A 15,695-nucleotide genomic window follows, 5' to 3' on the forward strand; every position below is an offset into this window, starting at 1 on the left:
CAGTTAGAAAACAAGGAGTTGAAGCGGTAGAGAGAGGAGTTGAGACAAGAGTTGCATGCCACAAAGATGCAAAAAAACAAGGAGGCTATGAAGAAGATGGCAGAGCTATATAATCAACTCCATGCAACACTCCATGAGTAGGGCATCTTAGAGTAGGTGGAACACCAAAGCCAAGACAAAGAAAGGATGCTTGTGATATGGAAGGAGAAAGAGCAAATGGTAAGTACCCTCTCACACGAGAGCAAAACCAAAGCCTTGAACATATGAAAGAGAGAGTTGAAGGATGGGTAGAAAGAAAAGAGGCTCGAATCAAAGATTTAGTAGAGTGCTTGGCATTATTAGAAACTGAGCCCATAATAGTTGAAGGAAAAGTGAAGGTGATAGAGACATGGATGTTGCCACAACAATAGGCTTTCTTAAACACAGTGTTGTATGCCGCTCAGGCTAAAGGAGAAGAGACAATCAAAGGACTCAAAAGGAAATTAGAACTCACAAGGAGAGAATTAAGATATGGCCTCCATGAAAATACACCCAGAGCCATAGCATGAGCCTAAGCATAGAAGAGCAAAGGGAACATCCGATCAAGGCAAGGCTATCTAGGCAAAAGCTTGACTTGCTAGGTTTTGGGAAACAAGAACAACAAGCAGAACCCCTCACTTAGGAGCATGCAGAGCCAAATCTGGAAGAAGGGCCTAATTTTGAGCAGCAGAATGATGATTATGAGCAGGCCAATGTGCCAAGCCCACCTCCACAACCTGAATCACAAGTAAAAGTGCATACCAAAGACCTTGCTGCCCCAGAGAGAACTGTGAAAATGAGGCATAGAAGAAGGGAATTGGCAGAGCTGTTACATAGAGAAAGCTTAGTGCCAAGTCTAAGACAGTGCTTGAAGCCCCTATCCCTCAACGTGAACAATGCTTACTAGTCAATTGGGCATGAGAATTGTCCCTATGAGAGCAATATGAAAGTCAATGCAATCCTTTTGAGTTCACCTTCTCCTACCCCCAATCACTTTATTGAGTGCTATTACCAAGGGTGGTGGAGGAGGTGATCAAGATCTCAATGTGGTTGGGTAAAAGGTGGCTAGAGGAAAGAGCCGGACACCCAACGTAGTGGCAGAGGGAACCCATTAGATATTGGGAGGACAAAGTGATGGATGAGCCTAGAGTAATCAAGGGCTATGAATCCCAGCCAAAGTGAAGAAGAAATATATGGGATGGTAGTATGGATGCATGGGTGGCCTTTTGCAACACATTGCCATATGAAAGGGATAATTTGACTTACGTACACCCTACCCAAGGATATACGGAGTAGATTTTGATCTGAAGGTGCATGGAAGGTATGATTTCCCTCAAATTTACAATGTTAACGCTATGACCCTTGAGGAGTGTATGATCTATTGAAAAAATATTTGCCCATCTATTGCACACTTCCTCAAGGATTTTTCTTCATGTCCAGATCCGACATTTATTACCACTTGTAACTATCTATGTCTCCTAAGGTTACTTCTTAAGTAAAAGTCAGCAGAGCAGAGAAAGAGCGACTACCGCCCCTCTTTTTTTTATATAAATGTGGGCAAAGATAGTTGTGCTATGACTAGGATCATGATGAGAGATACCTTATTGCCATCTTTTTGTATGAACCTCTTAGAGGACATGAGTGATAGTTGGTTCATGAGCTGTGACCACTCACTTCTTTTCACTACACCTCTGAATGTGAGGGTTAACTTAAAAAGCTATATGCTAAGATAGTCCTTCCTAAGTAGGTCACCTAAACCTCCACCAACTCTGCCCTTGCAAGCAAGAGAACAAGATGCAAAATAGTATCATCCCTTGTAATTTATTTATATTATTTTAAAAAATAAAGAAAATAAAATTAAAAAAGAAATAAAAAGAAGAAGAAGAAGAAAGAAAGAAGGAAAGGGAGAGAGAGAGAGAGAGAAAAAGAAAAGAAAAAACAAAAATTTTCTCATTTGTGATGTATGTGCCACAAACACTGCATGTAGGGACTATTAATACCCTAGCCCATCCCCAATTCACACACTTAGGGCACATCAAGGGTAGGATATTATGATAGATTTGTCTCCCTAAGTCATGCATAGCATCTCCTCCTTCCATGAACTGGGCCCTCAAGTGTGGGACAACACCTCAAGCTTCGTCGACCCATCTCCCCGTTCCACCACTACTTGCACAATAATACACTACACTGTAAGGCAAACATATCCCCTAAGTAGTGCATCTATTCTTCCCTTATAGGTATATTTTACAGCTATGCAGCTAGTCAACAACTTTGGAGGACCTCTTTGAGATCAATCAATATGTCCTCAACACCAATAATCTCTAATCATATGTCACAAGCTTATCCTACATTACCAATTCTCCAAAAGTCCCAAGTACCATTTTCCAAGCCACCCTCAACTCTCTAACCCATACCAGCTAGTGCCATGGGACTGACTGGCAGTCAACTAGGAGGGAGGTAATGTTAACCCTCAGAATGACACAAGAATGCGCAAAATGACACAAGGCGCAAAGAAGACTTAAGAAGGAGCATAAAAAGATAGCTCAAAATAAGACCAAGGGGAAATTTTTAAAAAATCAAGGACAAGGCATGCAAGAAATAAAGTGTATTTTAGCCCTTTTGTAAAAGAGTGTCAGACTCCCTCCTGTGCAATTTGTAAATGAAAAGGTGCATATGAAGGAGCCATGAGAATAGGAAAAAGAATAGGAAAGAGAGTGGAAAAGAGGACCAAGGTCAGACGGTCGATCATGGAAATGGGTTGGTTGCCCAAGGGGAGAAGGGCATGTATAAAAGTCAAAAATTGAATGGATAAGCTCATTGGTGCGTGTGCAACCTAGCTCTCTTCTTGTTATTACTCTTGCTTCCTTCTTGTGCATGAGAGAAGGAGTGTAAGAGAGGCAGAGTATAGGTGTGTGAGAGTGAGGGACTATGGAGAAGCTCTTCTTCTTCTCCTTCTTCTCTTCTCTTTTCTCACACATGTGTTTATGGAGGTTGGAGCTTGGTGTATGAAGTTGGATCTTTCTTGAGCTAGCGCCTTGAATTATAGAGCCATCAAAGGATTCGAGGAAGAGGACTACAACAATCGGATTCAATTGATTCGATTGTAAGCTCACTACATCCTTGTACGAGAGCACGCACAACTATGTGAGAGGTAGCCATTGCCACTCACTTGAAATGCTTGACTTGATAAGTGGTCCATAGGGTCTCAATGGTTGCTAATAATAGCGATAATAGGTGATCTAGGTGAAATGTGCTATTGCCTATGGGATCCATAGGCTAGGAAGGTCATTTATAGCCATGATGTTGTTTTTCATGAGAAGAATATGTAAGAGCAGCATGAGTAGGTAGTTGAGATAGACAAGGTATTCTTTCAAGAGGAGCCTCTTATTACTATGTAGCTAGCTAGATAGTTTGCAATTGATGCTCTTGTGGCCCATGACCATGATGTTAGATAGGATGTACAAGTTCCACAGCTGATTTTGCAGCGCTCTACTAGAGATAGATATTGGTATCTTGGCTACCATAACACATGCACATAGATGCAGTGTAGCATTCAAATTTCATCTGCCAAGTGTAGCCATATAGCAGGCCATAACTCCCACTACAAATGCTACGTCAAGACAAGTAGCAATCATGGTATACATCAAATGGTATGGCAGATGCATAAGTGATCTTGGCCATCTCGGCCTTCTACTCATTAGATTGCAAACGATTTGCTTGACTAATCTTCATATGAGAAGATAAAGGACAACCAATAGGCTTACCATCCTACATATGAAACCACTCGAGGACTTTTTGGATATATTCCTTCTCTGAGGATAGGTAAAGGAGCCCCTTAGAGAAATTGGATGTGATGCACATCCCAAGATTATGTGAGGCCTGTCCCATGTCCTTCATCTCAAAGCTCTTCTTGAGCTGAGTTTTCAAGAAATCCACCTCATCATGAGCTCTCTAGTAATAAGCATATTTTCCACATAGAGTACCAAAATCATAAGGCTGCTATCATGAGCCTTCTTCATGTATAAAAACAGATCCATAGCACTATGGTTATATCTGTATGAATGCATAAAAGCATCAAACTTGTGGTACCATTCTGTAGATGCTTACTTAAGGCCATAAAGTCTCTTTCTCAACTTGCACATTAGGTGTTCCTTGCCTATTTCTTCAAAGCTCTTAGGCTGTTGCATATAGATCTCATCATGCAAGTCCCATGTAGAAAAGCCATCTTTATATCCATCTGATAAAGGTCCAGATCTAGTTGAGTGAAAAATGTTAGTACCAAGTATAGGGTCACTCATTTTGACCACAAAAGAAAAGACTTCATTGAAGTCAACATCATATTCTTGCTTGAAATCCTTAGCTACCAATTTGGCCTTAAAAGCAGGTTTGGGGCATCTAGGGATAATTTTTAGCTTATATATCCACTTGTATGGCAATACCACTACCACTGATTGTGATAAATACACTTGGTTTGAGCAGTTGTTGATATTTGGAGCTACAATTAGTAAGTTGTAACAAGGTTGTGGAGACTATTTGAAGGCACTATTGTTGCCTAGCTAAAAAGACAATGCATTGTCTTGAATTGGTAACATTATGGCTAATGCAACATAAACTCATAATATGACTCAGATTGTGGGGGAGAAAATGGACAATAAGAACTTTTCTCTATGGAAGTTCAAAATGTAGAACTTCCTGATTGGAAGAGGTTATTGGGATTTATGTACTAGAGGTGAAGCTAAATCAAGATTGCCCGATAGGAATCCTACTCGTAAGTAGCAGAGAGCTCAAAAGAAATGGATGGAAAGAGCTATTAAAGTTCTGAATTGGTTCTCCTTATGCATATTAGATGCTATGGCCATGCAAATCGCTAATTTCCAAACTCCCAAGGATGCATGGTAGATTCTTATGAAAAAGTATGGCAATGTCACTCATGCACGGAAAATTTAATTGAAGCAACAGTTCAATAATATGTCAAGAAATGGTAGAAGCATACATGCTTATACCATGGAAATTAAAACCATTGTAGATCAACTTTCTTCTATTAGATTGAAGGTCGAGAGGATGATGACATGATTGTAGTTACTTTGAATGGATTGGGTAAGGAATATAAAGCCGTTGACACATCAATTTTTGTACAACCAAACCCCCCTAATTGGGATGAGTTACTTGCATTGCTGATGTGTGAAGAGTCAACCTTTGGTTTGAATACATATTTGAGTACCTCTTAGAGTAGAGATACCATCTTCTACTTTAGTCAAAGAGCTAGAGATAATAGGGTTCATGGAGCCTCTCAAGGTTGTGGTGACACTCAAAATGCTTATGGATAGCAACAACAAAATGCTTGGCAAAATCGAAATACACAAGGTCAAAGAGGATCAAGATTATTTAGAGATAGTGACAGATCACATAGAGACAGAGGTGGTCCTTAATAGTCTCATGATCAATCAAATAGAGACAAAGACTTCATTACTATGGTAAGTATGGACATATAGCAAAAGACTATCATAAAAAGTAGGTTGACATGAAATCAAAACATAGTCAACATGGTAACTATGCATCCTCTAGTAGTCAAACTGATGATCAATCAAATAGGCTATTTGACTAATGATCAGTCAAATGGGCTATTTCTATTTCACATGTATCATTGAAGGGTATGCCTAAGCAAGGCAATGCTAATGAAAAGTGATACATTAACTCAGGTACCTCAAATCATATGACTCTGCATAGAGAATGGTTTGATGAGATGATTGTGTGATCTCATGGCTATGTATACTAGTAATGATACACAACATGACATCAAGCATACAGATGTTGTATTGCTAGTCATGCATAGTGGGAAGAAAAAGAGTCTACATGATTATGTTGCATGTACCATTGTAGGAGCATTTGGGGTCAAAAGTCTACCACAGGGTAAGAGACAAAAGGGTGTGAAGGGAGATTCAAGGAGAGGAGCAAACAAAAGAGAAGGGGAATAAAGAAATAGGAGATGTAGAAGAGAATTGATAGAGGTGAATCCAGTTAAATTATTTCAGCATCTTGTCATACATGGAAGACATCAACTCATAATCATAGCTAATAACCAAAGACATCCAAATAAGGCAGGGTTGAAGCCCAAGACATACTGAGACAATAGCTCAGCTCATTCACAAATACATATCATAACCCAATAACATAATCCATAATCCATGATGCTACCATCCATTGACTGCCATAGGTATTCACCTCAAAAGTACATGTAGCACCAATCTAGTAGTGGTAGAAGCCTTTACAATTAAGACATATATCAAATATTTCTAAAAAATCCCTATCAAATCTAATGAGGCACTTCAACCCTGTCAATAACCCATCAATAATAGCTAGCCCTCAATCAAGGCTTCAAAATGCATACAAATCCAATCATAAGCTCCTCTATTGAATTCCCAAGGTTGGCCTAGTATTTAGAGACCGTATCCAATACATACATGCATTTAGATCACTTGCAAGCTCTTCCAATTGAGTGGACTGCGGGCTCTACCTTGTTTATGACAATTTTGAACAATCCAAAATAGCTCATAGATCAAGAAAAATCGCTCCTTTGGCTGCCCCAAGTGGTACACTAGATCCCGGGGGCAAGATTCAAGCTTTGGGCATGAAGAAAAGCCATGAGAATGAAGATGAAGCAAGAAGAGAACTTGTTGGTCATGGATTCCCTATTTTTCTATATTCAAGATAGCACCATAGCTTTTCTCCTCTCTCTAAAATGCATACAAAAATACACCTTACCTGTCCATGCTTCCTCTTGCTCATTTTTTAGTAACAAAACTCCAGTTGCATGCCCTTGGTAGCTCCCACCTCTGTCCCTATAGCCCACGCCCATGATTTGCGGCACAAAACATACTGATCTCCCTATTCTCTCCCACACAACTCAAAGTTTTCATACAAACACACTTAAGTTACCTAAGTCACTAATAGGGGCTTATTCCATGTCCCGTGCCCAAACCTAGGCGACTTGCTGAACTTAGTGACTTCCAAGAAAAAATGAACTCAAAGAGTCACTGCATTCTATCCTGTGACCTATCCTAAAGCTCCTGTAGACAAAGTATGCAGACCTACATGATCCACATCATCTCCATTTTTCACACTATAAACATAAAATCCCATGACATCCACGCCCTCCTAGCTTACACATCCTTTAGCATGTGCCAAAGTCTTATGGAACTGTGCACTGTCAGAAGAAGTATCCTGCCGTGTCAATGTCTTCATCTTCTATCTCTTCTTCTTCCATATTCTCATGTTCATGCTTAGTATCCAACACTCCTGCAACTCATATGCTGAAGAATCCCTATGTATAAAGAGCTTGATACATTTTCCAACCACTAGAATCCTTAGAGCTATCCCATCCATCTCATTGAATGCATAGGTAGCATGATCAAAAACAAATCTTACCACATATGGACTGAACCACCGCTTTGCCATCTTTCGGCTGCCACTATGCTGATTTTCCAAGCTGATGTCATAAACTAGCACACCCAGTCCCCTTCCTATATAGTTCGTAGTTGAAGTCTATGTCACTTGTCAAACCTCTTCTATTAGAATATCAAGCTCATATTATTCTCCTATTAGTATGTATGACTGACATTAGCTGTGTCCAATTGTATCAACAAATGTGGGACATTAAATAAGTCAGTGGTCTTAAACCCGGTGTGAATGGCCCTACGGACATAAGTACTATTGTATACACTTATGTTAGCTATGTGGTCAATGAGATAAGAAAACAAGGAAGTGAGAGCACCCAGCAAATCACTGTTGTCTCTGTCTCTCTCAATCTCTGCATGGTATCAGAGCCTCATCCATGAGGCTGTGGGAGAATGGGCATGACCACTTGCAAAGCAGAGGCAATGAAGTTAGAAATGAAGAAGGAGTTGTAGACTTGTAGATGAAGCCATAGCCAAATGGAAGATATGTATCAATGTCTGTATGCATACAATTGACAGGAGGTCATCAAGGTTTGAAGGAAGGGTTGAAGAACTTGATTTGGATCATGTTATGGAGTATATTATAACCAGCATTGGAAGCAACAAATAGTGTAAACATCTCTAAAATTCAACGTAAAAAAATAGCATGAACAGCCCTGAAAATCAGCGCCTATTTTGGTGGTCAAAGTAATGAAGCATTCATCCATATACTTAGCATCAATGGTGGTATTTAACTTGGTGGTTGAAGTACAGTGAGCACTGATTAGTACCTGGCATCTTCCATACCAGAAGTAGCAATGAAAAACGTGATTATACTTAGCGTGCAGACCATGTGACTCCCAGGAAAATGCGCTTGAAATCTAGACAAACTGGTAGCACCATAGCTCCTCAAGATAACACACAAAGGTCATGTTGGTTGAAGGCTATTGAGTCTATGCAATAAGTTCAGTGTTATGGGCAGCATTAGCAGCCCCATTTTCAGCCTGCATATAGACATGGACTGCATGTAAGTTTGAGCCAGATCTAGAATACACTGGTAGATAGTTCTTGTCATTAAATGGTAGATGTGGCATACACAAACTTCATGGAATGTTTTACATTCATCATGGCTGGAATGAAATGCCTTTGAAGAGCTACACTCTCAAATTTGTAGAGAGTTAACTGGCTGAAACAGTTTTTAATCTTATGATAGTCTGCACTTCGAAGTTGAAAGCATATAGATGCTTACTTGGTCACAGTAAATGCTAGGTGGGTCTTTGTAAATGCAAGGTACTTGTGAAGTACCGAGACCATTGAATGCTCAAATCTGGACTGATCTGAAGCTAAATAAAAACTGTTATTGACTAGCTGCAACCTGTATGCAGTCTGCTTGATCACTGTCACTAATGTGTGTACTAGCAATGATGCTCTATGGTCATGTTTCGACTTCCAAATGTTGTTATACATGTCTTGAGTGATTAGAGACTATTTGGAGCAGGAAACACCCTTGTTTTGCAAGTAAAGTTCATGTTGGAAATTCCACTGTCTACTGTAGTTGAGACATGTATGTACTTACAGTGCCATCTGAAGACAACTATTTGCAATGTCATTTAACCCGGATGGAATGAAAAATTCTTAGACAGGTTTGGCACTATTTTGAACTGAAATTTACTACTAACAGAGAATTTCATGGTGAAATTTGCAGACTGAAGTCTGTGAAGGGATGTTACGGCATATGTATATGTAGTGAATGTAGTCAATGACATCCACATGTATTGTGAGTGTTCATAGATGTATGAACTGATGTATGGATAGCTTGACATGCTAATAAGCTGAAAATTCACTGCTGTTGCATAATTTTTTACTCTCATGTACCTTGGACTGAACTGTCATAAATCCGATACGTTATGGGCATGATATATGAGTGGATATATGAACATATAGATTGCAGATCTGATTACTATTAGTAGTCTGAACAGAGGTGCATAGTCATTGACTGCAAATTCAACAAGAACTTTGGTCAGTAAATAGAAGTTGGCTTGCAGGAAGTCAGGTAGTGTTGACATCATGGCAAATGCAGATAGAACCGATAACATAACCCAGATTGTGGGGGAAAAGCTTGATAGTAACAATTATGCCATATGGAAGTTCTGCATGGAGAACTTCTTAATAGGGAAAGGCTACTGGGAGTTGGTGGCTGGGGAGCGAAGCTGAACCTGAGCTCCCAGATTGACCTACGGCTGATCAGAGATGATTACACCGAGCTTGGACATAAAGAGCTCGTAGAGTCTTGCACTGGCTCTCTTTATGTATCTCAGATGCCATGGTAATGCAGATAATGAACTACAGCTCTCCTAAGAATGCATGGGACATTTTGGTCAAGTATTATGGCACAACCACAAGTGCCAGGAAGATACAGTTGAAGCAGAAGTTCAACAACATGGAGAGAAAGAGTAGATCTATACAGGATTATGTCATGGAGGTTAAGACCATTGCGGATCAGCTGGCATCTGTTGCCTCACAGGTTGAAGATGAAGACATGGTTGCTGTGACTTTGAATGGCTTGGGGCCTGAGTATAATTCTTTTGACACTTCTGTGTCTGTGCAGGCTGAAATGCCTAGTTTCAATGAGTTGGTTGCATTGCTTATCCATGAAGAGGTTAAGCTTGGCTTGGCTACAGGATTTAGCAGTTCTAAAAACAAGGATGTAGTTTTCTATTCCAATCAATGCGGCCATGGAGACTGTGGTAGAGCTATGGATCTAGTAGAGGAGGCCAACGACATGCATCCTATGGCAATAACAACTAGCAGGTATCGAATGCAAGAGGTGGTGGAAACTTTAGAGGCAGGAGGAGATCTAGCCCTAGAGGTAGAGACTCCTGGCAACGGCAGCGTCCATCTGACAATCCGAACAAGGATAAGGATTGTCATTACTGCGGGAAGAATGGGCATATTGCCAAGGACTACTGGAAGAAGCAGGGCAATCAGAAAGGCAAACAACATGGACATTTTGCTACGTCTAGTCAGGTAGATGATACTTCAAGAGATAGATTGTTTGCCATGCAGTATGTAAAAGACAGAGTTGCTGAAAAATCCACTGATGATGCAATTTGGTAGATTGATTTAGGGGCATCGAACCACATGACTCCTCACGGTGATTGGTTCACTGATATGGTGGCTGAAAAACATGGCTATGTCTATACAGGTGATGACACATAGCATAGCATTGAACATAAAGGCAAAGTGCCTCTTGTGGTTCATGATGGAAGAAAGAAAAATTTGCATGATGTATTACATGTTTCATCGATTTACGAAGAACTTACTGTCTGTCAGGCGGAGTAGAACTTGCAGGTTAGATTCAATAAGCATGGCTGCCTTATTGAATAGTTTGGCAATGGATGCAAGTTGATAGCTCGTGGTCACAGGAATGGCAGAATATTTACTCTTGATGCTACATTGCCAGAGCTGAATTTAGCTATGTTTGCCCATGGTTCTGGCACTATCAGAGACTTGGAAATTTGGCACAAGAGAGTGGGGCATGTAAATTTGCAAAGGCTACAAATTATGCAGAAAAAATAGCTTGTTACATGTTTACCCAAGTTCCAATATTCAAATATTGGTCATGTATGCGATGCTTGCCAGTTTGGTAAGCAGTCAAGGTTGCCATTTGTCAGGCATGTAAGGCAGAGTACACGTCCATTGCAGTTAGTGCACTCTAATGTTTGGGGGCCAGCCCATAATGCATCCATGGGAGGCTCGAAGTATTATGTGACATTCATTGATGATTACAGTCGCTATACTTGGGTTTACATTCTGAAGACAAAGGATGAGGTGTTTGCTGTTTTTCAGCAGTTTAAAAAGCAGGTTGAAAAGGAATTTGACTCTATATCTCTTGCTTGAGATCAGATAGCGGTGGGGAGTATGTGTCAAATGAGTTCGACAACTTTCTGGGCTGAAAATGGCATACGTAGGCAGCTTACCTGCAGCTACACTCCTCAGCAGAATGGGGTAGCTAAAAGACAGAACAGGGTTTTGATGGAAGCTGCTCATGCCATGATGAATGAGAAGAAGATGCCGCTCTATTATTGGGCTGAGGCTGTTATGACAGCCATGTATATCTTGAATCGGACTCCCACTGTAGGTATTCATGAGATGACACCGTTTGAGAAGCTGTATGGCTATAAGCCGGATGTAAGTCACATGAAAGTCTTTGGCTGTCTTGCTTATGTGCATATTCCAGATGAAAAAAGGAAGAAGTTGGATCCAAAAGCACATAAGTGTGTTTTCATTGGATATTCGTAGGAGAAGAAGGCATACAAATGCTATGATCCCTCTACCAAGGAAACTTTGGTGAGCAAGGATGTTATTTTTTATGAGAAGGCTTCTTGGTATGTATCACCGGCTACAGTGCCATCATCGGATATGCCTTCCACTCATGTATCTACAATTGATATGCAGCAAAGCACTGCTATGATAGGACCTAGTAGTCAGACAGTATCCCCATGGACAAGGAAATTGAGGAGCTCACCGTCCACTGACACTAGTGTGTCAGTGAGGGGGAGATATGATGTCGTGGACAGTAAAGGAAAAGAGAAAGTTACTGAGGATGTATTTGGGATGATGACACCTGGTAGAATGACTTCTAGATATGAGTCTGCTGACACTTTAGACAGTGAAATTGGTATTCCAACTATCTATACGCCTGGCACAAGGCAAAGCAAGTACATTCCGCCTCATGAGAGAGGGGAATTGAGCAGTGCACCACAGCTTAGACACTCACAGAGGGTCAAATACCCTGTTGACAGGTTGACATATAGTGGCTACACTGCAAAGCATTATGCTTACATGACAAAAAGTGATGGAGATCAAAGAACCAGGTACATATGCTAAAGCAGTGGAAGATGAGAATTGGTGTGTAGCCATGGATGAAGAAATGAATGCCTTGGCTGAAAATAAGACATGGGATCTTGTGCCATTGCCTGAAGGACAAAAGACCATTGGCTACAAATGGGTCTACAAAATCAAATGCAAGTTGGATGGCAGTGTGGAAAGGTACAAAGCGAGGCTGTTTGCTAAGGGGTATGCCCAACAGTATGGACTTGATTATGAGGAATAATTCAGCCCTATTGCCAAGATGGCAACCATACACACTGTGATTGCTTTGGCTGCTGCTAGAGGCTGGAAATTACAACAGATGGATGTGAAGAATGCCTTTCTTAATGTTGACTTAGCAGAGGATGTCTATATGGTTCAGCTAGAAGGGTATGTTCACACTGATTTTAAGCATTATGTATGGAAGCTGAAAAAGGCACTGTATGGGTTGAAGCAGGCTCCGAGAGCTTGGCATGCTAGGATCAGTAACTACTTGCAAAGGCTGGGATTTACTATTGGTAGGGCTGATCACAGCCTATTTACAAAGAATACTGACAGTGGCTTGGTAGTGCTGGTCATATATGTTGATGATCTGATAATCACTGGTAATGATGACTTGGTCAGACAACATGTAATGAAGATCCTGAAATCTGAATTTGACATGAAGGACCTAGGAGAACTGAAGTATTTCTTGGGCATTGAGGTAGTTCTAGCTAAAAATGGTTTATGGCTGATGCAAAAGCACTATGCCATGGAAATGTTGAAGAAGTATGGCATGGCTGAATGCAAACCATTGGATACACCTCTTGATCAAAATGTCAAGCTAGATATAAGCACTGGAGCTGAAGTAGAGGATGTGACTATGTACAAGCATATGGTTGGAAGTCTGATCTACTTGACCATCACTAGGCCGGATTTGAGTTATGTAATTGGGCTCATAAGTCAGTTTATGCAGAAGCCCAGGAAGCCACATTTGGATGCTGTTAGGTGGATTATGAGATATGTTAAGTCCACTGTAGATTATGGGCTATTCTATGTGAGAGATAAGTCCTTGAAACTGGTTGGATACACAGATGCGGATTGGGCAAGATGCTCATATGATCGCAGATCTACGAGTGGTTATGCTTTTGGCTTTGGAAGTGGCATGATCAGCTGGAGTAGCAAGAAGCAACCAACGATTGCATTGTCTAGTACTGAGGTAGAGTACAGAGGTGCTGCATTGGCAGCATGTGAGATTTCATGGCTGCTCAAGCTTATGGCTGATTTGGATATTCAAGTGGATGCTCCAGTGACCTTATTATGCGACAATCTCAGTAGTGTACTCTTGGCAATGAATCCAGTATACCATGCTAAGACAAAACACATAGAGGCACACTACCACTTCATCAGAGAGATGGTTCTTGCAGGGAGAGTTGATCTCATGCATGTGAAGACTGATGAGCATGTTGCAGATATCTTTACCAAGTCTTTGGGTAAAGATAAGTTTAGTAGTTTTAGACAGCTACTTGGAGTTCATCAGATGATTTGGGGAGTGTTAGAATATCAAGCTCATATTATTCTCCTGTTAGTATGTATGACCGACATTAGTTGTGTCCAGCTGTATTAGCAAGTGTGGGACATTAAATAAGTCGGTGGTCTTAAACCCAGTGTGAATGGTCCTACGGACCTAAGTACTATTGTATACACTTATGTTAGGTGTGTGGTCAATGAGATAACAAAAGAAGGAAGTGAGAGCACCCAGCTCTTCACTGTTGTTTCTATCTCTCTTAATCTCTACATCTTCTTGTTCTTGATCCTTGCAAACTTCAGCTTTTTTATGGCTGTCTCAATGTCTTCACGCCTTCTTTCTAACTTTCTAATGGGTAAGACCAGCAACTCTTCTCTATTCAAACCCTCTTCCCATGGTAGAACACTCCAAGTAGCAATAGTCTCCTCAATAGGCATCATTGGCTATTGTCCATACATTAATTCAGTAGGCATATACCCTATAATTGCACTATGAGTGGTCCTATCATCCCATAAAGCAAAGGGTAACATTCTTGGCTACTCTTTCATCCTGCCCTTGCATGAATTTGCTAATGCCTTAATAATAAGCTAATGACCTCTTTCACTTTTGCCATTTTCTTTAGGATTGTAGGCTGAAGTTAAAGCCAAGTTGATACCCAATCGTGAAAAAAGTCACGAGTCTCATCCGCATCCAATTCTCCTCTATCAGCAACCACTTTACCAACACAACCATACCTACAAAAGACTTCTTCCAATAGGAATATGCAAAGTGCTTGAGTAGTCTTTGTACTAAGAGCTTGACCTTCCACTTGATTTGTCATGTCTTCTTGTGCCAGCACAAGATATCTCATATTCCATAAACCTCTAGGCACGAAAACCAAATCAACTACCCATTTGTAATGCATAGACAATGGAAAAGCTGGTTGCAACCCATCTCTATGTTTTACCATGGAATACATCTAACAGACACTGCATGATTTCACATAATGCTCCACATCTTTATACATGTTTTTCCACCAATACTTCTCTTTAATCTTGGAAAATGTGCCCCAAACTCCTCTATGTTCATCCCATAAGCTTTCATGAAACTCCTGCATCACCTATTGTTGAGAATCCCTTTCTCCCAATACACGTACTAGAGCTCCTCTCTTTTTCTTTGAATGATTCCATAAATATCCATCTTTCAAGAAAAACCCATAAGATTTTCTTTTAATCCTTTAGAATTCAGTTTTAGAACACTCAACCTTCTTTGTCATGAGGCTAAGATATTGGCCTATTTTCAGCCAATCATCCTCATACAACTCTTTCAAAAATTGTGTTATCACTGAAGCATAAGATTAATGATGCTTTCTCTCTGTTGACCCATCTCTTTTCCATGGTTGTAAGCTCTTTTCTTACTGCTAAAATCCCTGTTACAATAGTTGTACCTATTGTATTTAATGTTATGATAGTTGTACCTATATTAATGATAGATGTACTTGCTATTTTCAGATTTGTACCTGCAGTAACAACTGCATACTCATTCCCTATTGTCATAAAGTCTTTTTCACCACCTATCATGTCATCATCTTCATCTTCCATAATCTCCTCTTCATCTTCAAACCTTTCTCATGAAAACATGTCAACCACGAGGTCTTCTCTACCTGCAATATGCTGAAAATCAGGGTTAAGGGGATATATATATGCAATCCTTTGTAACATGGAAAAAGGCTTTTCCATGCCTTGCCAACATATGCAAGAAACAAGCTCTTTCTACAACAGGCAAAAGAAAGCTTGTATCACCAATTTTCAGCTTTTGTAAAATTTTAGCTATAAATTTATGTCCTATTCCATGTGGATCCCACAAACTAGGCTGTTGAGACACTT

This window comes from Lygodium microphyllum, chromosome 12, assembly GCF_053477565.2.
Source record: "Lygodium microphyllum isolate KBCC chromosome 12, Lygodium_microphyllum_v1.1.10, whole genome shotgun sequence".
Taxonomy (NCBI): Eukaryota; Viridiplantae; Streptophyta; class Polypodiopsida; order Schizaeales; family Lygodiaceae; genus Lygodium; species Lygodium microphyllum.